Source organism: Macrobrachium nipponense, chromosome 23 (assembly GCF_015104395.2).
Source record: "Macrobrachium nipponense isolate FS-2020 chromosome 23, ASM1510439v2, whole genome shotgun sequence".
NCBI classification, from domain to species: domain Eukaryota; kingdom Metazoa; phylum Arthropoda; class Malacostraca; order Decapoda; family Palaemonidae; genus Macrobrachium; species Macrobrachium nipponense.
Genome location: NC_061090.1, coordinates 6,279,374 through 6,306,873, shown reverse-complemented (window position 1 = coordinate 6,306,873; position 27,500 = coordinate 6,279,374). Strand labels below are relative to the sequence as shown.

The following is a 27,500-nucleotide window of genomic DNA, read 5'->3' as shown; positions in this document are numbered from 1 at the left end:
AAACTAAACAAGTTCAAATCTCCTGGCCCGAATGAGATTCATCCAAGAGAAAAATAAGAGTTAAAAGAGGAGATAGTTCCTCGCCTATACAAACTCTACAGAACAACGGCAGAACAACGAAAGGCACCAAAAGGATGGAAATTAGGTAATGTGCCGCCAGTTTACAAAAAAGGTCCAAGAGAAGAGCTAGGATATTATAGACCAATCTGTCTAATGTCGGTCCCTTGTAAGATTTTTGAGTCCATAATTGCAGATCAAATTGTGGATCACATTGATAGAAACAACCTGTTGTTAAACAGTCAGCACGGCTTCAGAGAAAACAGATTCTGCCTATCAAACCTCTTGGACTTTTACCAGTAGTAGAGCAATAGATATACTCTACTTAGATTCCCAAAAGGACTTTGACAAAGTTCCACACAAGAAACTAACGACAAAAGTTAGAGCTTTAGGAATTGTAGGTGAAACAGCAGACTGGATCAAAGACTGGCTATCCAATAGAAAACAAGAGTGTCGTAATAAACGGTGAAGAATCAGAGTCGGCAGATGTGACAAGCACAGTTCCTCAGGGTTCTGTACTTGGCCCGCTATTGATTTTTTATTTATATTAATAACACTGATGGAGGATTAACTAGCAGGATAGCCAAATTTGCAGACGACACCAAACTAGGTGTAAATGCAGTAGACCCAGAGACAGTAGAAAGTTTAAGAAATGATCCTAAGAAAAAGGGAGAGTGGTAAAAAAGATGGCAAATACCTTTTAATGTGAATAAGTGTAAAGGATTAAAAATAGGAATAAACAACTCTCATGCCAACTACATGCTGCTTGGGAACGACATAAATAGTGTAGAACAAGAAGAGGACCTTGGAGTCCTTATTACCAAGGACTTAATAACCACAAAACACTGAATAAAAGCTGAAAAGAAGGCACAGAAACTAGTGGGATACATAAAGAGGCTGTTCAAATACAGAAACAAGGAAACGTTGCTGCAGCTCTACACATCAATAGTTAAACCTCAACTTGAATATGCTGTACAGTTTTGGTCACCAACACTAAGAAAAGACATAAATAGATCAGAAGGGGTACAAGCAAGAGCCACACATGTAATTGCATCCATCAGGCAAATAAGTTACCAAAGACGACTAGAGAGCCTAAACATGTATGGCTTAGAAACACGACGATTGCGAGGACAACTAAAAGAAACATTCAAAATACTGAAAGGCATAACAAAAGTAAACAGTAACCTATTTACGTTAAACAAAAACCAGACAGGATATAATGGATGGAAACTAGAACTGAAGAGATAAAACACATCCCGTTGTGGGAACCTGTTTATATGCAAGATATGTGACACATGGAAGAAATTGCCACCAGAAAAGTTGTAAACAGCAACAGTGGGGAGAGTTTAAAAGAAAGCTAGACAAAATCATTAGGACAATAAAACCTGTTCCTAGAGATAAGTGAGCATACGATTTCTCCTCTGATGGACTAACAAGTCTTTGAGACATACTAATCATTGTCACCCTCCCGATATAAAAACAGTTTCTTTCTCCTTTTTCATAAAAACAAACACACACACACACTCCCCCCCCCTCTCTCTCTCTCTTTCTCTCTTTCTTAACCAGTCTCACCATGCGATTGTTTAAAGCGAACAAACAAACACCCAAAGCCACAAAAGGATACTTCAAAGGGGATTTTCCGGAAGTGCGGCGTGTGCGTTTGACTGAAGATGTCGCCAGTGTTGACAGTGGGGATGATGGTGACAGCGGCCATACCAGGAAGGGGCGTGGGGGCGGCTCTCAGGAGGGCACAGTATTTTGGAAGGGAGGGAAGGAGGAGGAGGAGGTGGGAGGAACAAAGGAAAGGTAAAAAGGCAAAAGATATATACGGGGGGATGAAAGGGAATCTGAATACAGAGGCGAGTGCAGTTTTGGTTCCATATATATATATATACTATATATATATATATAATACTATATATATATACATATATATATATATTATATAAAATATAAAATAATAATATATATAGAAATATAATCTTCGTACCACGAAGATGAGATATGACAATATAGTCCTTATGAGGAAAGCGAAAAAAAACCACTCTAATAGGTCGAAAATTTCGCCTTCCGCCAGGACTCTTCAAGAGTTTTATTATAACTATATATATACACGGAATAAGTACACACATAAAAATCATACACATTTTTTCTCACTTTAACAGAAACTACAAGAAGTTGTCAAAGTTACAATTAGGTTGTTTGGATCATAAACAATTGGTCAAATTATAAGAGAACTATTCAACGATTTGGTGATAGGTCATCTAAAACCTTTCTCTGAATTTGTACTGTTGGAAAACAATGTGAAAGAATAAAGGGTCTAATTAATCATGCCCTAACTAATATTGAAGTTTTATGTTTGCTAAAACTTATCCAAGTTGAGCTGCCTCTAAATAAATTTCTCGTCATCATATCTTTTTCTTTGAATAATATTTCTGTTCTGTTCCCAAGGCTAGGTTAGCCACAGCTTTGCACAAGTAAATTAACAGCACTGCTGGGAGAATGGGTTCTTTCGCAATATCAATGTTGGAAAATTCTCTTATTAATAATATCTTTGTCGGTTTATCTCGGGTAGAATTTGCCACATTCACGAGGTATTTTGCAAACCACACCTTCTTCTTGTTTGGGCTGTTGCAAATGACTGTCTTTCCTATTGCGATGGAGTAAGAAAATGCCACTTTAAAGTTTAACATTCTTATAGGATAAACAATATCACTGAATGAAGGGTGGAAAAGGAGAACCAAGGTATGACTCATATCATATTCCTATTTGGGTTTGTTGTGTATGTTTGTTTATCGATGAATAAACATCTCTATTTCCCTGATCGAAAAGTTGTTTTTCATGCCAATTCTGGTGATATTACTAAAATCCTCGTCTAAATACTCAGGGCTAACTAGTCTAAGTGCTCTTAAGGAATAAGATCTCAAAGCCATGTACTTAACAATACGAGGAGTTTAATAACATCACCAGAATTGGCATAAAAACCACTTTCTAATCAAAGAAACAGAAGACTTGCATATTATAGAACAAACACCAAAAAAGAATATGATATGAGTAATACCTTGGGTCTCCCTTTCCACCCTTCATTCAATGATATTGTTTATCCTTCAAGAATGTTAAACTTTACTCCAACGCAACAGGAAAGACAATCATTTGCAACAGCCCCAAACAAGAAGAAGGCCTGGTTTACAAAATACCTCGCGAATGTGGCAAATTCTACCCGAAACAAACCGGCAAAGATATTATTAATAAGGGAATTTCCCAATATCGATATTGGGAAAGAACAAATTTTCCCAGCAGTGCTGTTAATTTACTTGTGTAAAACTGGCTATCCTATCCTTGGGAACAGAACAGAAATATTATTCAAAGAAAAAGATATGATGAAGAGAAATTTATTTAGAGGCAGCTCAACTTGCATAAGTTTTAGCAAACATAAAACCTCCACATTAGTTAGGGCATATATAAATTAGACCCTTTATTCCTTCACATTGTTTTCCAACAGTACACATTCAGAGAAAGGTTTTAAATGACCTATCACCAAATCGTTGAATAGTTCTCTTTCAACTTTTCTGAACTGTTAATTCTTGACCATTCGTTTATGATCTAAACACCCTATAATTTTACTTTTGACAATTGTTCCTGTAGTTTCTTTCTTTTCCAGTGAAAAAAATGTCAATGATTTTTGTGTGAAAGTATTCTGTGTAGTTATAATAAAAGCTCTTAAAGAGGCCTGCTGGAAGGAGAAATAATTATCAAGCAATCAGAGGGTTTTATTCTCTTTTCTCCTGTGAACTATATATAGATATATATATATATATATATATATATATATATATATATATATATATATATATATACATACACACATACACACACACTACTACCGGACATAGATAGATACTTACATACAGAGAGAGAGATAGGGAGTCTTTGAAGGAGGTAAGACTCACAGCATGACGAGAAATTTTGATTGATTGAGAGGAGAGAGAGAGAGAGAGAGAGAGAGAGAGATTAATAACATGCTCTAATGGTTAGTCTTTCCTTTCAATATCCGACATCACTTTACTCACCGACGACGAGATGATTCAATATCGCCGTCATCCCCATCACGAGTTTCTCAAAAATAAATAATTCGATAAATAATATACCGAGTGATACTTTTTTAATCAAATGTAATTCACAGAAAGGGAGACACTTACCTCATTCTATAGTCTTTCGAAATGCCAAGACGTTCATCTCCGGGAATTTCAGATTATTGATTAAGTAAAGAATAAAAAATGAGCGCTCAAAAACGCAGACAAATAAATCCACTTCCAAAGGAACCCATTATCAATATACTTGTTGGATCACTAAAATAAATTAACACATTTCAAGTGGATAATGGAAATCCTTAACGAGATTTCTGTATGTTAAACGAACCCACAATGCAAACATTGTTATATATTATGAACTCGTTCCAGAAATACTTAGAGACTAAAGAGCTAAATATTGAAAATATTGTTTTTTTATATGGACCCATCATTGAATTTACTGATATATACGAACAGGAATTCTTTTGGAGTCAACAAGACTATTAGATACAAATCTTGATGTTCAAAATTACTGAACCCATTATTGATATCCTGGATGGATAAACTAACCCAGAACTGTAAGTCTGGTTGGATAAACCAAGAACCGAAAGTCTGGTTGGATAAACCAAGAACCGAAAGTCTGGTTGGATAAACCAAACCAGAAACGAAAGTCTGGTTGGATAAACCAAATACTACGGATATTCTGGTTGGATAAACCAACTCAAAACCGAAAGTCTGGTTGGATAAACCAAATACTACGGATACTCTGGTTGGTTGGATAAACCAATCCAAAACCGAAAATCTGGTTAGATAAACCAGTTACTACGAATATTCTGGTTGGATAAACCAACCCACTACCGATAGTGGCTGGTTAAACCAGTAAATACGGATAATCTGGTTGGATAATCCAACCCAGAACCGAAAGTCTGATCGGATAAACCAAACCAGAACCGACGGTCTGGCTTAATAAACCAAATACTACGGATATTTGAATGGATAAACCAACCCAGAACCGGAAGTCTGGTTGGATAACCAAATACTATGGATACTATGGTTGGATAAACCAACCCAGTCTGGTTAGATAAACCAAGAACCGAAAGTCTGGTTGGATAAAGCCGCTAAGGCGGATATTGTGGTTGGATAAATCAATTCAGAACCAAAAGTCTAGTTGGATAAATCAGTTACTACGGATATTCTGGTTGGATAAACCAACCCAGAACCGAAATTTTTGTTGGATAAACCAAATACTACGGACATTCTGGTTGGATAAACCAACCCACTACCGAAAGTCCGGTTGGTTGGATAAACCAACCCAGTCTGGTTAGATAAACCAAGAACCGAAAGTCTGGTTGGATAAAGCCGCTAAGGCGGATATTGTGGTTGGATAAATCAATTCAGAACCAAAAGTCTAGTTGGATAAATCAGTTACTACGGATATTCTGGCTGGATAAACCAACCCAGAACCGAAATTTTTGTTGGATAAACCAAATACTACGGACATTCTGGTTGGATAAACCAACCCACTGAAAGTCCGGTTGGATGAACCATCCCACTACCAAAAGAAAGTCTGGTTGCATAAACCAACAACCACATATCATCTAACCACCACCGATATTATGGATGGACAACCTAATCATTCGCGTCTCTTTTGTTTACCGACGATATAAACACTAGAAAAACTTATGTTCCAGATGCTCGCTTACCTTCAACAATCTTCTATTTGTGTCCTGGCGATGGAGGGAGGGAATAGGATACATCTAGTAACGTGTGTGATTCCTCTCGCAAGAAATCAAATCAAGAGATAAGAAGCCGAGGAACCTCGCTATGATTCAATTTGAGCTTGTAATATTGACAGGTATCTATGGCGTCTCTCCATCGATTGGCAATTTATCTCAGACTGTTTCTTTCGCCCGTCCGTAGCACACACAAACACAAAACGACAAATCTGTTTTTTAGATATTCCTTTTAAATGGAACGCAGAAAGATTTTTCCAGGTATTCTATATTTTACAAAAGATATTTGAAGGATGTTATGATAATACTCATACCCTCTCTCTCCGAATAAAAAAATCTCTCTCTCTCTCTCTCTCTCTCTCTCTCTCTCTCTCTCTCTCTCTCTCTCTCTTTTTACAAAAGATATTGAAGGATGTTATGATAATATTCATTCTCTCTCAGAATAAAAACATCTCTCTCTAACTGGATAAAAGAAAATCTTTATTCTCTCTATCTCTCCTTCTCTCTCTCTCTCTCTATCTCTCTCTCTCGTCTCTCCTCTCTCTTTTTACAAAAGATATTGAAGGATGTTATGATAATATTCATTCTCTCTCAGAATAAAAACATCTCTCTCTAACTGGATAGAAAACATTTCTCTCTCTCTCTCTCTCTCTCTCTCTCTCTCTCTCTCTCTCTCTCTCTTTCCGCGTTAATTTATGCTTGAAATGAACTACACAGTAAAAAAACAAAAACAAAAGAGGCTCTTTATAATACACTAACCCAACACAAAACTATTTTTCTATCTACTGTCTCCAACAGACAAGTTGAAAATACTGCGGTATTTGTTGTTGTCGATAAGTTGGAAATAAATCCACAATACGGTTTGCAACGTTCCTAGTACCGAAGTTATCTGGTCAATAAAATCGTAAGACTGAAAAAGAGTTGATCTAAAATAAATTGTTGGAAAAAAAGAATAAATAATTTTTAAAATCGTTCTAAAAATGATTGAAAATGGTGCATAGATCGCTGGAGAATTGATGAAAATAGTATATTGGAAGCTGGAAAATGAAAATAGTACATAGATCGCTGGAAAAATATGAAATAAGACGCAGATCGTTGGAAATATTATGAAAGTAGTATACTGATCGCTGGAAAATAGATGAAAATAGTAAATAAATCACTGGAAAATTGATGAAAATGGTACATAGATAGCTGGAAATTTATGAAAACAGTAATTAGATCGCTGGAAAATTGATGAAAATAGTAGATAGATCACTGGTAACATAATGAAAATGGTGCATGGATTGCTGGAAAATTGACGAAAATAGTACATAGATCGCTGGAAAATTTATGAAAATAGTACATAGAACTCTCGTAAAAATATGAAACTACCCGATGGATCGCATGAAAAATTATGAAAATACTAAATGCATCTCGACAAAACTGATAAAAGCAGCAACACCTCAATCGAAAAATCGATGCAAATCGTGAACACATAACGCAAAATACTGATCAACAGAGGAAATGCATGAATCGAAAAAACGGTACAAAAATAAATGCAATTCTCGAAAAAAAAAAACACTAACACAGATAAAACTAGTAAAAACACCACTTTGAAAAAAAAAAAAAAAAATGATAAGTCTAGTGCGTCCCGACTCGAAAACACCCATTTCATTCAGTAAATAGAGTTCAATGCCTCAAAACAAGATCCCCTTATTATTCATTAATTCTTGATTATTTGTTCACTTAATTCAACGCTTCACGTTTGACGCGGAAAAAATTTCTTTTCACTTAGGCTATTTACCTTTTAAGGTACGGGCTAGTCTAGAAAAATAATGTTATATAATACATACGTACATACATACATACACACACACACACACACACACACACATATATACATATATATATATATATATATATATATATATATATATATATATATATATATATATATATATATATATATATATATATATCACATTCACACACACACACACATATATATATATATATATATATATATATATATATATATATATATATATATATATATATATATATATGCCAAGTAGAGACCGTTACAGGACTCACTAGAGGTAATAGTATAGTAGAAGCGAAACAACATGGCAGAGCCACTTGCCATTTCTTGAAACGATTGCACGCCTTCGCTCTTAAAGACGAAAAGACTGCTGGAGCGTCCGAAACATCGTCTTCGCAGCTGCGAACCACAAGTCGAATCTTAAACGGATATTTGTTAGAAAACTAAACTGTTAAGTACTTTATACCTAATAAAAGCACAGTTAAAAGACTCTTCCCCTCCCTAATTTTTTTTAAAGATAGAAACTTGTTGGTTTCCTAAAACATCAATTGAAGACTCAGAGAACAAAACGTTCTTTTTTCGAAAATCGAATATTCGATAATACCCTTCGTTGCCACACTTGCAAACTAACGTTGCAGTTACAGGTAAATGCTTAATCGATAATGAGGATATTCCGAAAGATTATGAGAAAATGCCAACACAAGTGGCTGCAACATAACCGATACGCGTGCCTTCCTATAATCTACGGCAAGTGATTTTGATCCTTAATGCAGGACATCAAAAGGCGCAATTTACAAGAAAATTGGTTGGCGCTGGCATAACAGGATTTGGTACGTGCCACACAATGGTCTTCGCTCAAGTCTGTGGATGGGAGGGAGAGGAAAGAAGACTTCTCATTTCCCAGAATGAGTTAATGAACTTAACTTTTGCAGGCTCTCTCGTCCCTCGTTTATTGGGGGTAACACGAACCAACCCCTTTTCAGACCAAAGATTTAAGAGGAGCGGCCAGACTAGGGTTACTGCGCCGTCCTTGAAAAAGAAACTTGTATATGCCTAACATTTGCAATGTAGAGAAGGAGATAATATAGAATATAGAATTTAGGCCAAAGGCTAAACGCTGAAAGGCAATCTGACAGTAAGGTTCGAAAGGTGTAACAGGAAGAGAACCTCGCAGTTGCACAATGAAACAATTGTTAGCAGAGGGTAGAGCAAAGACCCTTAAGTAATGTCTATAGTGCACCACTTGAGGGTCGCTATCCCCCTCACGGGGCATTTGCATTGTAAAATTTATATATTTTTTCCCACGTGCATAGACTTCGGGAGGCTGGTAGGAGCAGCAATGGGTCACAATGCGACCCGAAAGCATACGACAAGTGATCACCGTTAATATTCTTTCCATGAGAAACTGGTCAAACACAAGAGGCCTCAGATAAATCATTGGCAAGACCTCCCTTTTCCTTGCTTGACGACTATTACGTAAATATATTTTAAAGTTATTCAGTGAATGCTTACAGCAGACGAACTATGACTATGAAATATCATTTTAGAACAAGTTCAACAAATCTCTAGCAGAAGTTAAGTATATCTTAGCTGAACCAAACCACTGAGCTGACTAACAGCTCTCCTAGAGCTGGCCTGAAGGATCAGACTTTATTTATTTATTTATTTATTTATTTTACGTGGCTAGGAACCAATTGGTTACCTAGCAACGGGACCTACAGCTTATTGTGGAACCCGAACCACATTATATCGAGAAATTAATATCTAATCACCAGAAACAAATTCCTCTGACTCCACGTTGGCAAAGCGTGGAATCGAACTCGGGACTACCGAACCGGTAGGTGAGCACGTAAACCACTCGTCCAATGAGGAACTATCTCTAACAGGGGAAAAAAAAAATACTATAGGCTTTTCAGACACCCTGTAGGATAACCCCTATATCAGAGCTTGAATAATTTGTTCCTACTTTTAAAATATTATTTTCGGATCGCTTTGTTTCAACAAAGGAGATTATGGAGGGGATATCAATCTAACCATCGCTAAGAAATTCACAATCTCGAAAAAATAGTTTGTGCAATAAAAATCCACAATTATAGAGTAGTAGTAATAACTATAATGCTATGTACTAGTAATAAAAATCCACGATTATATAGTAATAACTATATTGCTATGTAAAATGTCATAAAATCCACGATTATATAGTAATGACCACATTGCTATGTAAAATGTAATAAAAATCCGCGATTATATAGTAATAACTATATTCCTATGTAAAATGTAATAAAAATCCGCGATTATATAGGAATAACTATATTCCTATGCAAAATGTCATAAATATCCACGATTATATAGTTTTAACTATATTCCTATGCAAAATTAAAAAAAAAATCCACGATTAAATAGTAATAACCATATTGCTATGTAAAATACAATAGCAATGACTTTAGAACATTTACATAGTAATGAAGTTACTATATAATAGTGGAGTTTTACTACACCTTCTACCCATTCTCTTCTCATTTCCTCCTGCGTCTAAACTCCCATTCTTAATATTCGTGTGTGTGTGTGTGTGTGTGTGTGTTTTTCCTGAGAGAAGGATTATTTTCGCTGCTGAAAGACTCGACCCGCCATGACTAAGGAATATTAACTGAATCCCATGGCTGCTTTTTTATTTCCTTTTTTTTTCAACGCATGGGATGGGGGTAAACGAATAACAGATATTCTCAATGTTTCGTTTCTTTTCAAAATCTCAAGATTTGAACGGAGGACTTAGATATAGCGAGGTTTCTGCGATGCAACAGGAAATGAAAAGATAGATAAAATGAAGAATTTTATTTTATCTCTTTTTTTCAAAGCTACGGCACATATTTTCTCGATACCACATTCAAAATATTCGCGCTTTTTCCAGCTGTGGAATTCTATAGAATGGTTATCAGGAAACAACGTTGTACAGACATCCTGGTTGCGAGTTTTACCTAAAGATTTTATTAAGAAATGTAGTGATGAGTAATAAGTAATTGGCTATGAACGTGATTTTTTTCTACCAATTTATTTGTTTTTTGTCTTTTAAAAACCAACATCAGTTTCAGTAAAAAATAAAAGGACAATAATTAATTTTTTTCCCAGATACTCAGTTTGTTACTTCCAAATTTTGTTTGCAGTTGCCATAAAGAGAGAAAGCCTAACTTCTATTCAAAGTACCATACATCTAAAACAATTTTTTACTCTGTAACATGGAGACCCTCCATTCGTATTGTGAGTTAAAGGTCACCATCCCTGTAAACCCCCTCAGTGAAGGTGTTGGAATATAAGATGAAGCTGAACAGTCCTCGTCCTTCCACTCTTTATGGTATTGCCTCCATATAATCCAAGTAATCATTCTAATATTTCTCCTAGAGATGAATGTTTTTGTCTAATCTCTTTTAAAATGATTTCAAAGTCTGATATTGGCAGGTTCAACTGAGAAAGGCTGATAGCAATCCAGAACTTTTTTCTTGACTTAATACAAAAATGTAGTCATTCTAATATTCCACCAAGAGTTAAATTTTTTTTGGTCTGATATTTTCTTAAGATGATTTCGAAGTCTGATGCTGCAAGCTCAAACTGAGATGAACTGGCCAGTTGATAGAAATCGAAAGGCACTTGAAATCTATTTAATATTCCTCCCAGAGTTGAATTTTGTCAAATTTTTTCTTAATTAACCCTTGAGAGACGGGCTAAAAAAACCAATATGCAGCACCCCCAGACCCGGCAAACTTTGAGGTTGGCCAATTTAAGAAAATAAACACATCAATGGAAAAAGGAAGACATGCAAATGCACTGTAAAGCGCCAAATAAACGGCCATTCAATTATGCGCAAAGAAACGAGTTTGCAATCGTTAGCTTAACGCCCACACAAGAAGTCAGGTTTGCCCCATTCATCAGTTACCGTCCTCAACTCAACGAGACGACATGAATAAGAGCGCTGCTTGCATAGCGATTATTCTCGCTCTTCAAAGCGAGGATTCCAAGAAAACCATTGTGGATAAAGGACTGGTATATTGGTGTCCTCCCGAAAGGGTTATGAGAACTTTTTACACAAGGACCATTCTACATTCACCGATTTTCTAGAAAAAGTTACGCCGCTGATCAAGAAAGAAGATACAAATATGAGGGCTGCAATATCGGCAAATGCCAGACTTTCAAGTGCCTTTCGATCTCTAGCAACTGGCTAGTCATTTGATGAGCTGAATTTTACCGCAGCAATATCTCCACAGAGCCTCTGATGCCTAATTATGGAAGCATGTACTGCAACGAAAAAACTTGTATTTACATAAATAATGAAACAGGACTCGTTCAAACAAAATTGATATTAGTATACAATTAATTAAATTAATGTAAATTTATCAAATTCTTATTACTTAAGTACATGCACGTTGAGGATAACAATATGAAAATAAAGAATACTCAAATTAATGTAAATATGTCAAATATGGATGATTTTTACATGTAGAAAGAAATATATATATTTTATCTGACCAATGAAATTCTGTAAAAATATTTTATTGCCATAATTATACGTCTATAGAAAAAAACTGTGTATATTACTTAAAGGGGTTCAGAGTTATGTCACTGTTCCCATGTGGGAATGCTGGGACTATGTGTGGTGAAATTTGCTGTATTTTATCAAATTTTCAAAATTCATACATAAACGTTATAGTAATAATTTTTCTCTTTCTACTTGGCAAAATTTAAAGAACCAAAATAAAAGGTAATGTTATTTGTTACAATGCTGCAAGTGTAGCCCCTCGCAAACAAATTATTTTGACAGTGTGGTAAGTTAATGCACACTCCGTACCTTTATCAAAATTCAATCGAAATTTAATCGCACTAGGGATTTAGTACACTGGTATCTTGCATTTTTCTTGCAAACAACGCATCTTCCATGCTTGCAACTCTGCTTTATATGGCCCCTACCATCATAGTGAATGTCCGTTTATCATAGTGGATAGGGTTGATATATATCATCTGATCGAGTTCCGAACTTTTCACTGTTAATAACCTTCTTTAATTCCCTTCTGTAATTAGAGGGGGAAGAGTTTATTTTCCGAACAACCATGGCTCTGTTGGCGTTTGGCTCTATTTCCTTTAATTTGTCAATCAGTCTGGTATATCCTTCAGATTTTAATTCCCCGTTTTTATAAGACTCACTTTTAACCTTCCACAAGACTGGTAGATAACGGTAAATGTCCAAAAACTCGGACCAAAATTTCTCATCATCAGCTCTACTCGGGCTCAAATGAGATGACTGCGCATGCACTGCTACAGACAGTACATCATTAATGGGCATTCATTTGTCCAAAAGGAGAAATGCCCAATCACCTACTTTTACCAACTGACAACGCTATACACAACGGTTATGTATGCACAATCACCCATTTTGCGCATTTATGATTGTCCGTCTATTTGCTGCTTTTAAGAAAAAGAAAATTATAGAAAACTCTCCCTACTTTCCAAGAGAAGTTGAAAGGGACTATTTACACAACCCCTTTTAGGGACTCCTTTACAAGACAATCGTAAGTTTTACCAAGCTCTACGCTTTTTCTAATAATTTATTTTATTTGGTAAAATTATAATTACTGCTCATACAATATCATAACAGATAACAACTAAAATCAGTAAAAAAAATTCTGAGTATATTTGTTGTAAAATATTCATGTAATTTTACTGGGATCGAAGATGCAGTACCTTTTTTGGATTATACATGTTTTTTCTAAAATTTCTTTGCAAAATTACAATTATTACTGACCTACTATCACAAAAGATAAGCACTGAAACCAATGGGTAAAAAGACGTCATGCAAGAAAGAGAAGCACGACATAACCCCATTGAAGTCAAGATCACAACTAACTCGTGAGCTGCCTCAGCAGTGTGCCTACTATCTTGATCTGACTCTGAGCCAGTCTAAAAGTTGCCATTAGTGAATTTAAGAACCATAGAAGTAATGGAACCTTTTTCCCGCTTGATTCCTCCAAATCGATGAAAGATATTACTGATGCTCACCATGAGTGCATCAGCCCACCACTCAAAACCTGTTATTGAAAATCATATGATGGTATCCGTCCTTAAGGTCACTTCAGAGTCTGGTACTGCAAGCTCAAATTTAGAAAGAATGGGAACTTACTCAGAATTTTTCTTATTTTTTTTATGTTTTTCTGATTCTGTGCATTACCATGACTTACTTGAAAAGAATGTATCTTCTGCAGTGGCTAAAAATATGTTGATTCATCGAGTAATATCTTCAACTACAAGGTTGAAAAAGCTTTGACCCATTCAGTACTAAAATATATTAATATTATCAATTGCAAGGGCTAAAAAAATACTGAAATGTTAAGTTTTTGTAACATTATTTCCACAATTACATAGACCAGACCAAGAAGGGTTGAATCATTGAGCCTCTGGAAAATCGCATTTCTGTCTTTAATTACAAAGGCCATAAAATGTTAACTTTTAAGACTTCAAATTCAGAACTTCTATTCAAGATTAAAAAAAATGAATAAATGAGTTTTTCACATAATTTCTCAGATTCAGAGATTGAAAAGATCTGAATAATCGACCCTTTATAACATCACACTCCCTAGTCTACAAACTAAACAATATTAGATGATTAAGCCGTGCAACTTAGCATTTTCCCTCAATGAAAACAAAATGCTGATGCATCAAATTCTTGTAACACGGGGTCTCCTAATAGAGGGGCTAAAATATTCAATCACCTGGTCTTTGAAACACAGCATATCTCTCCAGCCACAGGATCCCCAGCAGGAGTCTACCACAATCCGAGCAATCCTATTGATTTCCATTCCTATGGGAAGCCCCTCCACTTCGAGATCTTTTCAAAATGCTGTACATCTGAAAACAGAGATAACGAACGGGAGGAGGAGGAGGAGGAGGTTGATAGTGGGGTGGGCTATAATGGGGAGGGGGAGACCCCCGCGTCTATGGAGGTCAGAATGGGATGATGGGGAGCTTTCCGGCCTACGGTATCTCTATTGAGAGGAAGTTCCAAATGAAGGTAGAGACGACGACGACGATGATAATGATGTATGATTTATAGCTCAGGAATTGTTGTCGATTCCTTGAAATGGTCGATTCCGTGGACGGTCGATGGGACATCGCACATGTCGTATATGGGTCTCCCTGCTCATGTCGATTACTTGTTTATACACAGGTAGACAGACAGACAGAATACACACACACACACACACACACACGCGCACACACACACACACACACACATATATATATATATATATGTGTGTGTGTGTGTGTGTGTGTGTGTGTGTGTGTGTGTGTGTGTATGCCACAGGATTAATGTGCCTGTGATGATAGACTTTTTAAGTCTCCTCCCATCATGAGAAGCTTATGTTGATGCACACATAAACACATATATACGTGTATAATATATATATATATATATATATATATATATATATATATATATATATATATCTGTATCATCAATAAGTTTTTCTTATGATAGAAGTAGACTTAAATCCTTTGGCATCTGAATGAAGGATGTCTCCCTTGTTCTAAAGACACTTGACACTATCCGCTTCAGGTATGTAAACAGAGAGAGAGAGAGAGAGAGAGAGAGAGAGAGAGAGAGAGAGAGAGAGAATGATTCTCTCAGTATTTTTACAGCACACAAACAATACATGAAAGCATAGCGGTTCCATCTATCCCTACCGAATTCATCGTTCGATGACCGATTTTACATTTTCTTACAATCTGCGGAGGAGGTCTTCGTATTAACAAAAGCTATCCTAACGATCTTATTCGCTTTCGTGTATGTGCGAGTGTATATGATATGTGAAATATCTAGTCCAGGTTCACTCAACAGAATAGAACAAGAGTGGACAAACTTTTCAGTGCAAGAGCCACATTAAAAAATTCACAATTCTATAGGGCCGCATAGTATATTAAGCAAAATAATTAATATTTAAAATAGAGAAAATAAAAGCTTTAAAAAAATAAATTAAATTTCATCAATTAATATTTTAAATTGCCGTAGAAAATTCACAGGAAATGCATTTATTTGAAATACAAGGTAACTCAGTTGGGAAACAATTTTAATAAGTGATTTAAAGTAGGAACTTCATATGAAGCACATATGAAAGACATAATAACCTTGCTCTGTCAAATTGACTAACATTTGGCGGGCCGTAGTTTGCCCACACCTGGAATAGAATATACAAGGCACAAGGCCAAGCGCTGGGACCTGTCAATAAGGTCATTCAGGGCGGATAGCAAAATTTAAAGTAAAAAAAATGAGAAATAAAAGGTTTGAAAGGTGTAAAGGTAGGAAAACCTCGCAGTTGCGCTATGAAACAGTCGTTAAGAGAGGGTGGGGAGTACGGCGAAAGAAATATGATTGGAGGTACAGTAAAGCGAATGAAAGTGGCTGGAGCTGGGGGCCAGATAGCCGCTGCAAAGAACCTTAAGCAGTGCACTGCGCGTCAGGTGCACCGTCCATGTTGATTAGAGAAAAAACAAGAAGTCAAGCGTGCCACCTGTGTGTATGTATGTCTGTGTGTGAATGTATATAAGTAATTGTGTGTGTGTGTATATATATATATATATATATATATATATTATTATATTTATATATATATATAGATATATGTAGATATATATATTGTTACAAATATTGATCACCCCGTCTTCCCAGCAGTATTTAATTCATTTTATTTCTAAATGAGAAGCTATGTATTCTCCTGAATCAGCTGATTTTAGGAGAGAACACGCAGTAGGAAGGGTGAAAAGGAATTTCCGGGTCAGGCTGAATCTTAGGGTAAGACGGGCAAGTCACGGGATTAGCTAGGCCTCGATATGGGTTTTAGGGACTCCTACCATAAGACCTTTTCCCTTCCAAATTTGCTGGTTGTTGTTTTTCACTTTCAGGCAATGCCCGAGGCTGTGTGTGAAATCCCTGCATTTCCAAGGCACCCAGCATCTGTCTCAGTCGAACCTAGACCTAAAGCAAGGCGGACGCGCCTTCTTCTCCTCCTCTGACGGGAAGTCAGCCATTTATCCAAACGCTGGTGGGAATATTTTCAGAGCACGACACATGTCCAAGACTCAAGGATTTACGGTACGTCTACAAAGTGTAAAACTCCAAACCAGCCCTTTTTCTCCAAGACACCTCTTGCTAATTTCATTTTCAAATTTCCCTTGTATCACTTTTACATCAAAAGCCCTTTGTCCTCATCGGGCCATGTGCTTCCCCTTGTGACTTGGTAAAGCTTAAGTCTTCAGTGCATACCTCAGTTAAACACTAGAGTTCCTTTTCCCCAGTGTGTTAGAGAAAACTGAATGACTGTAACTTGTGCAAGAAGTCTTCCTTATTATTTTGAGTCTAATCTGGGAATTTTTCCAGATTTGCTGAGTCACATGTCCAAGTCTTCGTGCCCGCAAGTGCTGCATTTCAGCAAGATAATATGAATAATTTTGAAAGCCAGCATCTACGTTAATCTTATTTTAGCCAGCTATCATCACAATTAAAATACGACTGAATACTCTAAAGGCAACATTGACCCCTTAAACAACTTACTAGTATTGCAGAAAATCAGACTAAATTCATTAAAACAGGTGTGAGGTAATCTTATGTGTAATTAAATTAATTAAAGGGCATCATTCCATCAACAATTTTCAAAGTCTAAGTATTTCCCTGATTTCAGAAGTCTAAGTACTTCCCTGGTTCTAACTCACTTCAAGTAAATTGAAGGAAAACAGCTCTATTGCCACTCTCTGTTTCTACCTATACAAAAATATACTTATATACTGGTGAAAAAGAAAACACTTATAAATATTTTAAATAAAAAAAATTATCATTAAACTCAAAATTTATAAGTGAAACTCACAATATCAGGGAAATTTACTATTACTTGAAAACAAAGCAAAGTTTAATTAATTCTTTAATTAATTAACTAAAATTAAATCAAAATTAATTTATCACAAAATTCAAGAAAATTAATTCAATCGAAATTCAAAAGTTTAAGCTAATAACTAAAATTTGGAAATTAATTCACAAGTGCTAAACAACAATAAAACTTGAAAGGAATTCTAAGTAAATGCAAATTAATTCACAAGTGTTAAATTCAATTAAATGTGCAATGATTAATTATTGAAAACAACTAAGTTAATCAAATTGTGAATACAAATGAAAACACATCACAGAAAAATGTGGAGAATACCAAATTTGCAAAAAACATCAATCACACAGAACATGAATATAAACACACTTCAATAAGAAAATGGATAAATGCACAAAAAATCCCTTCAGTAAGAAAAATGGAAAAATGCACAAAAAGAAAATCACTTCAAATGAAACAAAAACAAAGCATAAAAATTTGAAATGTGAAAAAATATAAATGTTTCACTAAATCACTGTACCTATTAGTTGCAACTAATAAGCTTTCAATAACACATTACCTTGGTACCAATTTTCTTTCTGCTTCAGCTAGTTCAAAAATTTCACCAACATATTTAAAAAAAGAAAAGGCGCCGTTACACACTTGTACGATGTTTGTTCAGATTCCTCAATAAGCACTAATGACTAAACTCGAAGAAATACGAAATCTAAAATAAAGCTTTTGAGTGACGTCACAAACTTCCCATAGATGACGTATGCTTAAACAGAAGGTTCTAGAACGATCTTATGAAAAGATGATGCAATGCCATAGGAACAGGGTGAAATCTTCACGTGGCTCCTTAACAAAGACATACATGTTTGAAACCAGTCCTGTACGTTGTATGCTCTCTACATGTTCCAAACAGAACTCCCTATCAGACGTGTTGACAAGCTTCCAAAACAAAACGGAGATCTCGAGTTCCCCTAATCTCAAGGCGATGACAAGTTATGGAAACAATTTCTAGCTTGGAAAGGACAATGTTAATCTCTTTATCTTTTCATATTCTACATTATATTCTATGTTATCTTAACTTTTACTTTATGTTATCGAAATCTGAAGATACATTTTTAGACATCCTACAACTCTAAGCTAAATAAGGAATCTGAAAATGTTACAAAACATTTCTCCAACATTTCATTGTTAGAGAGGAAATATGCGTTACGAAAGTAGCAGCATAAAAATATGTATATGTATATGTAATTGATATATATATATATAAGTCTTATTGAAAGATATTGCTGCATCAGCTGCATTCAACTTGTAAATAGTCTTTCTCTATTTTTCTAAAAACAGCTTTCTCTCTGCTATTACAACTGGCGAGTATTGCGCCGATATTACTCATCAGGAGCAGTCAATTTCAGGGATAATTGTTACAAATTTATTTATTTGTTACAGTAAATGAACAAATAAGTCAAATTATAAGTTAATATAGTGGCCAACGTTTCTCTCGGTATCATCCGAGTATGATCACGGCAGTGGATCGGAGCAGACTGTTGGTGCTGTCAAGATGTACTCAATATATATATATTATATTTATATATATATCTATATATATATATAGAATATATATATATATATATATATATATATATATTATATATATTACTCAGAATTTAGGAATAAGGAAATGGCAAGGACTTACTTCAGAAGAATTCAAAGAAATATATTTAATTAAGTAAAGCAAACATGAGTTTATTTACATGCCAAATCTTAATGCAAACAAATGTAAATTGAATGGGAATGCTGACATTAGCGGTAAATCTAATTTCTATGGTATAAAAGAGATATATACTTTTACTTATTTTTCTCTATCGGGCCACTGTTGGCCCACGGGCATGGGGTTGGACGGCCCTGCCCTACTGGGATGTACTACGTACTATATGATGAACAATCGGGTAAGACGAAATCTAGAATGACGAAAACCCCGGAACGTTTTTATAACTATCGCCTCCCGAGTCCCAGCACACCCGGAACAATGTTTTTGAACTGTGGGTAAACGAAGGGTTTATATAAAGGCAAAAATAATATTTAGCGCGACCACTTTTTGTCCTTGATTATTCTATAAGTGCTGAATACATCGCGAGCACAAAATTGCGCAGAACAAAAATATAATATAATTGTTTCGTACTGAACTATACAAATATACTGGGTCTTTCAGGAACTTATTTCAAAACTGACATTTCTAGCGAAAAAAATGAAAAGTTCACCTCCAGATACGTCAAGAAAATGCAATCATCAATATTTTTTACTACTTTTCCCCGTTCTTAATGGACAGGTGACACTCATGATAGCTCTGACTCCCTGGAGAGCCAACCATAAAATATAAAACTAAAAATTTATGGAGTTCGAGATACCGGGCTCATAAAGGTGCCACGACCTTTCGCACCCGAGAGGACCACTTCGATAAACTCTTTTCGGCACTGAATTATATTTCTAACTATCTATTCGATTCTGAGGCAACGAAATGCGCAACCCATTTTAGCTTTCTGTGAAATAAAACTATTAAGATGGTTATCTGTCTGTCCGTCAGCACTTCTTCTGTCCGCCCTCAGATCTTAAAATCTACGGAGGCTAGAGGGCTGCAAATTGGTTTGTTGATCATCCACCCCCCAAACATCAAACATACCAAACTGCAGTTCTTTATTTTAGCCACAGTAGATTTATCGTATTTAAGGTTAAATTAGCCATGATCATGCGTCTGGTACTGCAATAGACGCCAACAACATAGGCCACCAACATGTCGTGGCTGAAAGTTTCAAAGGAGGCGGCTGAGTTACAGTAGTTGAGAATTTCCCACAGGGCGCATCATGTTTTACTTGTTTATTCTTAGTATTATCATCACAAGCAAAGTAGCAATCTTCGTTGGAAGAGCAGAATGTCACCGGGGCTCGAAACAAGGAAGAGCAATCGCCCAGTACAGAAGAGGAAGAAGCACAGAAGGAAAGAAAACGAGGAAAAAAAGTGCGATTCAGCACCGATGGAAAAAAGGTTAAATGAAATCTGACAGGTTTTTAAACGGTGGCTAGACACTTCTATAAAAAGCTTCAACAGCTCTCCACGTCAATCAATAATTTACGCAGGACTAGCCCCGTACAGGAGAAGTGCCGTCATTGCACCCACCTAACGTGGTGTACTGTAGGTATTATTTATGATCTTTGTAGCGGTCCTTCGGCCATTAGCTGAACCTCTTTCATTCCTTTTACTGTGCCTACTTTCATATTATATTCCATCTTACTTTCCACCCTATCCTATCAATTGTTTCATAGATCAACTGCGAAGTTTTCCTCCTGTTACACCTTAAAGAAGTTCTTGCTCTCAATTTCGTTACTAGCGCTGAATGACCTCATAGGTTCCAGCGCTTGGCCTTTTGCCTAACATTTATATTGCATTCCCTTGCATTTCAAGCTGGGTCTCGTCAGTAAGGAAATGAGATACCGCCAAGACAGGCCAAACATTAAACGTTTATAACGCCAGGGTGCCCAAATAAGCGGGAAACAGAGCACGAAGTCGGCAATATCTTCCCTTGTCAATAAAATCTGTGTAGAAACGTTTAAATATTATCTCCTGGCGTCTTCCCGTCTTAGCTAAAATGGTGAATGGAAAAAAAATGAATGACCCTTTTCATGAAAGAATATGACTGACGCTAGCAATAAGATCTATTAAAGACAGTAGGCATAGTAATAGAAGGGTGACACTTAACGGCATCCCCTTTTTCATAGTGGAGAGTACGCACGTGAATTCACATATAGAAATCCACTGCCATGAGACTGTCAGACGTTAATTTGCAAATAAAAAAACTGCTTTGACGACGAATGAATACAGGAGAAGTGTTCACGCTGCCTCTTTTTAACTTCGGCTTTTTTTCCCCCTGATAAATTCCCAAGGTCATCTACCCTCTTGACCAGTGGGGAAACACTTTGACATAAAAGGAAGGGAGAAGAGGGGCTTTACTGTGTACTTATTCCCTTCTGTTACCTCCCACATACCTGTCCACCTTTCAAACCGTTTTGCTTCAGTTTCCGTCCTTTATTTAAGAAAAAAGCCCTCACTACCAAACCCCTATGCACTGCCTAGAAAGCTGTAAGGTTAAACTCCTTTATAAAGAAAGGACAAAGAAAGGCAGGGGGCAAAAGGAAGTACAAGTTTCAAAGCATTAGAAGCCAAAGAAGAGAGAGGCAATCTTGATATTAGCAAGACTGATAACCAGGCGATACTCTTCTTTGCAAGCCATTTCTTACTGCTTATGCGATTTCCATATCTGATGTGTCGCATCTGCACCTCCCAACCTGTCTAGCTGTGTAATTCTTGTGATGATTTAATGTTCCTTATATATGTAGTACGTAAAAAAATATTTCATACAAATATATTAAATATATATATATATATATATATATATATATAATATATATATATATATATATACATATGCTTGTATTATTATGGTACATTTTCAATGGTGCCTAAGATTTACAGATTAGGAAAACGAACTTGAATGTAAAAGTTAACGAAGAAATAACACTTTATTTAGAAGAATAATCAGCATATTAATCGGAGGAACAAGGGTTCTGCAATGATTTAAGATTGCAAAGAAAGATAATATATATATATGTATATATATATATATATATATATATATATATATATATATATATACATATACATATTTAAAACCAGAAGTTCTTGCGGACTCCTCGTTTCTTTGCTTCCTTTGCTGATTATTCTACCAAATAAGATATTTCATTTCTTCGTTGTTTGACATTCTAATTCAAGTTATCTGTATCTACAACACATTGGCATAATCAATACTATAACATAATAATAAGAGCAACTAATGACGAATACAAGCAACGAGCAATGTATCCCATCCCTTAAACTCGGCACTAGGCTTTGTAACATCGTTCGTTGCCCACACTCTGAAATCTTACACGATTCGGATGTCGGAGTTTACTGACAACACTCCTTTTAAATGTCACGACTTCGAAAGCGGGGGAGTCTATTTATACTCCACGGGGAAATATATCTTTTCCTAGCTTTTCCAATTGGGTACATCTTGGCCGGCCATATCGACGGTGTGTTGTCTTCTCACCCGTTTCCCAGCCTTTGATCAAGAAGATTCTTGTCAGTCTTACCCTTTTCTGCATTATTAGAAAATCAATAAATAAATAAATAAATAAATAAATAAATAAATAAATAAATAAAATCTGATTACCATAATGTAAGCTACGGAAAATAAATACGTTTAGAGATATCAAATGATTCAAAAATCAAACAACTGATCTCTAGATAACGTACCATAACACAACATGGGGTTTAGGCCTACAGTGAAGTATCTGTTAAAATATTGTTCTCTCTCTTGCCATTATTAGGCCAATGATTTTCAAAACGAGAGAATACCCCATGAATTGTTCCACACTGGGTTAAAAAATGGCCTCGTCGAAATTCTTCCCTATGTTGTTCTCTCTCTCTCTCTCTCTCTCTCTCTCTCTCTCTCTCTCCCCAAAGCCCCAGACAGCAACTTGAAACAGACTGCAACTGGAAATAGCTGACTAACCCCCATAATGCTCTTACTCATAATTTTACGAAACCTGAGAGAGAGAGAGAGAGAGGAGAGAGAGAGAGAGAGAGAGAAATCAGTAATAATGCGAAGTGTTCAAGTCAACCCCAACACCCACTGAGTGGTTCCTATTCATCACTCACGGAAAACATCTGAGCAACGAAGTTGAACAAAACCAGACAGAAACTCAAAACTCGAAGGTACAGTTGGGCTCAAATCTCATGCAACATGATTCTTTTTGTATCGTCCAGATTCTCAGACTCAACGTGACGTTGCCAAGTAGTGTTAAACATTTTTTTAAATTTCTAATGTCATACGTGTCGACAGGTTTGCGAATTCACAGCTAGCCCTATTTTCCTTATGGTTATATAAATATGATCTCTTTTATGAATTGGTATGATTTGTAATCTGTGTGATTTGAAGTTCAAACAGCGGTGTGAGAAGGTTAGCGGTGCCATCAATGAAAGCACACTTAACATGCTCCTCGGACTGGTCAACATAACCAGAACGTCGGCAGCATTATGACAGTAGACCTAATAAGCTCAACAGTCATGACAACATTTTCAAAGTAGGAATGTTGAAGTTTTAGACTGTGTTTAAGCTGGCTGTATGTTGCAAAATGATTTATAGGCCTAAAAAAATATTCTAAGCCTTCTGAAATGTAATCTGTTACTAATGTTTTTATTTGCAAAGATTACCTGTTCTTTGAGTAATAAAAGATGCTGATAATTTTGATATATGAAGAAGATGGCTATTAATCAAAATATCATAAGTATTAATATCAAGGCGTATGGAGCACTTGTTTTTCAACTGGTTTAAAATAGTATTTTCTTAAAAGTCCTTCTGCTCGCTTTTGGTGTATAATTTATTCTTTCAGAAGGTAACTTGAAGTGCAAGAATGTGTAGATAACCTCATTTGCTTTATGGCCAGAAATTGTTAATAGAAACAATATCTTGGCATTGACAAAAGAATAATTGTATAGGCGAATATTTGCTAGTATGCCATCATTTTTGAAATATTTAAGAATTATAACAAATAATTATGTATGAAAATCATAATATTCTTCTAACACATATAAAGTAAATGTTTTAAAGATAATTTCATTGTCGCTACTCAGTGTAGACCTACCTATGTTACACTGGGTGGTGGTTGTTGTTGCACCGACACTAATGATACGTCACACACGCTCCCCTCACACGTTATCGGTGGGCGCATTCTACTTTTGTATATGCATATTTACATTTTTTTCAGAATTGAGGTGTAAAAACAATCAAATGGGACCATTTCAAATTTTATGTTGGCTTTGGGAGCATTATAAATGTTATGACAGTTTTTTTCGTTTTTTTATTTAACATTTGAACTGATGCTTGATGACGACTTCATTTTGGTGAAATGCTTCACCGATGTGTGAACGAGTTTTGAAAATGTTTCGAAAGAGTTTTTTTCTGAAATTTGCTACACATGACATTTTCTTACAGTTTTGACATAAATATGACAGATTTCACTCTTATGAAACATATTATGTCCATATTGTATACAATAATCGAGTTTCCGCATTGAAATAATAGATAAATATAGAACATGCTAGTTGCCAGTTAGTGAATTTTGAACGAAATCCTAAGTAGTAGTTATGTCGCAAGAGATTTGAGCATCACTGTACGTCAAACTTTACGGATATTTTGAAGACAAAACAAGACAGGTAACTTACACATGATATAATGTGAGTGAACTTTGAATTTAGAATATGAGAGAGAGAGAGAGAGAGAGAGAGAGAGAGAGAGAGAGAGAGAGAGAGAATTTAGGCCAAACGCCAAGGACTGGGACCTATGAGGCTATTCAGCGCTGCATCCGAAATTAACAGTAAAAAGGTTTCAGAGGTGTAATAGGAGGAGAGCCCTGGCCCTTGTACTACGAGACAGTTGTTAGGAGAAAGTGGAAAGTAAGGTGGAAGAACTGGAATAAGAAAAGAGGTACAGTAAAAGGAATGAAAGGGGTTGTAGCAGCTGGGGACCGAAGGGACGCTGCAAAGAACATTTTATTGGCATGCAGTGCACCGTATGAAATGCACTGACGGCACTACCCCTCTACGGAGAAAATGTTCCTAAGACTGATTTTGAACCTCGTTAGAAAATAAGGAAGCTTTCTCTGAAACCTGAACATAAGATGGCCAGGTACTTTTCCCTCGAGAGCTCGCAATAACCGTCTTCCTCCATAAATCTAATGTTATTTATCGGGAAGCAGCTTCGCGTAAACGTATCCATATAAATCATGGGGCAAATGGCTCTCCCATGAACTCATCTTACTGGCCGCCATAAGGAGCAGAGGCCACTGAAGTGAATCCAGAAGTGATTTATCAAGCGGAACTTGACTTCATTGGAATCTGAACGCTGAAGTATTAAGTTATGAGCCCGGTCTTACCAAAGGATAAATTTCTCCGACATATTTTGGGAAAAGCTGGAAAAGATTTTCAACGCAGTCTATACATCAGTAATTGCAACTCTGCTTTGAAGTGTCCGGAAATACAGGGTGATTAAAAAAGAATGACCCTATTTCATGATTAAATATTTTATGAAGGAAAAATAGCAAAAAATAAAACTTATAATACAAGTATTCTACTAACAGTCAAGTTTTATTTCACATGTTACAAGTGCTCAATATGGTCACCCCTTGCAGCACGAACAACATCAATACGATATGAGAATTCTTCCCAAACACGTCGAAGCACATCAGGATCAATTGAATTGATCGCTGTTGTTATTCGATGTTTTAAGTTTTCCAGGTCAGTTGGCAATGGCGGAACAAAGACTTTTTTTTTTTTTATACAAACCCCCAGAGAAAAAAATCACAAACTGTGAGGTCAGGAGATCTAGGAGGCCAAGCACAAAGAGCACTGTCTTGGGCCCCTATCCGACCAATCCATCGCTGAGGCAGTTTTTCATTTAAAAATGCTCCAACTTATAGAAAACTGGGAAATCTGATCTTTCAAACACCCACTCCCTCATTCTGATTCATACATTTACTTAAGAAATATTTGATCATGAAATAGGGTCATTCTTTTTTAATCACCCTGTACTTTGAGATATTCTGAGCAAGTTTGATTTGCTGGCTGTTCGTGCTTGTGTGAGAGTAGCTTGGTCTAACAACACTCGGTTACATCGATTAGGTACGAAGCTCAAAGGTTAACAGCCAAGGTCAAGAGGTTTGAACGTACATACATGCTAGTGCTTTAGCGAAACAGAAATTCAGAGAGAGAGAGAGAGAGAGAGAGAGAGAGAGAGAGAGAGAGAGATCAAGACGTAATGCGTGTGCAGAGAAACAGGCAGAAAAAGTTTTAAAAAGGGGAAAATTTAGAGATAAAAGGAAAATCCTTTTTTGTTGATAACTAGAGAGAGAGAGAGAGAGAGAGACGTAATGGGTGTGTGCAGAAAAATAGGGCGAAAAGGATTTAGAAAGAGGAAATATACAGAGGAAAGGAAGTTCTTTTTCGTAGAAAACTACGGAGAAAAAAGCGAGAAAACTGGAGAGAGAGAGAGAGAGAGAGAGAGAGAGAGAGAGAGAGAGAGAGAGAGAGAGAGAGAGATGCATCAAACGTGTATCTGAATTACAAGGAAGAAGGAACTAGGCGTTCCACTCCTTTTTTCTACGAAGGCTGTCCGTTAACGAGGAGTTTAATTGGTATCAATTAATACTCGGGCATCATTATATCGAATTAATGTATTCCACTCCGATTCAATTAGCCTTCCTTTCTCCCTCCAAACAAATGGTCTTTCAAGACTTGCTGGAAAAATATATCAGTTCTTCATTCTAATTAGACGCAGTTGAATTCGAGTAAACGTTCGGAGAATTCGTTCTGGAACTGAAAGGGCCAATTCTCGAACAAGGAGTTTTATGCCTTCTGTTAATCTTAATCTCTCGAATGCAGGGACTTGATACCGTGCCCCCCCCCCCCCCCCTTAAACCTCTTCCCCTTCAAGGGGGCGCAGACCAAGAAGTCCTACCTAATCCGGGTGTCTAATCATTTTGGGCTGAAAGAAAACAATAACTTTCGCATTATCTGAGGAGTTCTGGAATCATAATCCTGTTCACTGTGTGAATGAAATAATCCACTGACACATAACAAGAGCGTTCGGAGCCCACAAATCTCTATCAAGGCTGAATAATTCAACGACAAACCCCTTCCAACCCCTGATCTTGCCAACCACCCCCCCCCCCCCCCCCCCACACACACACAAACAAAATCCTCCCTTCCCCAATTCCCAAACATCACCCCCTCCCTCCTCCAAAGAGGACTCGGACCGTATTTTAATATTTGCAACGGAAGCGGGATTGGATGA

The 27,500-nt window shown here is 36.3% G+C and overlaps 1 protein-coding gene across 3 annotated transcripts in view; it reads right to left on the bottom strand.

Moving 5' to 3' along the window:
* The window catches only part of LOC135196135 (relaxin receptor 1-like), a 518,632-nt gene that overhangs the window by 70,422 nt on the left and 420,710 nt on the right, over positions 1-27,500 (bottom strand). The window contains exon 1 of one of the 3 annotated variants that reach the window (XM_064222689.1): positions 24,295-24,424. The exons of the other annotated variants lie outside the window; for them this stretch is intronic. The gene's annotated coding sequence lies outside the window, so the exon portion shown is untranslated. Of the gene's footprint in view, positions 1-24,294; positions 24,425-27,500 lie in introns of those variants that run through there. 3 annotated transcript variants of the gene reach the window in all.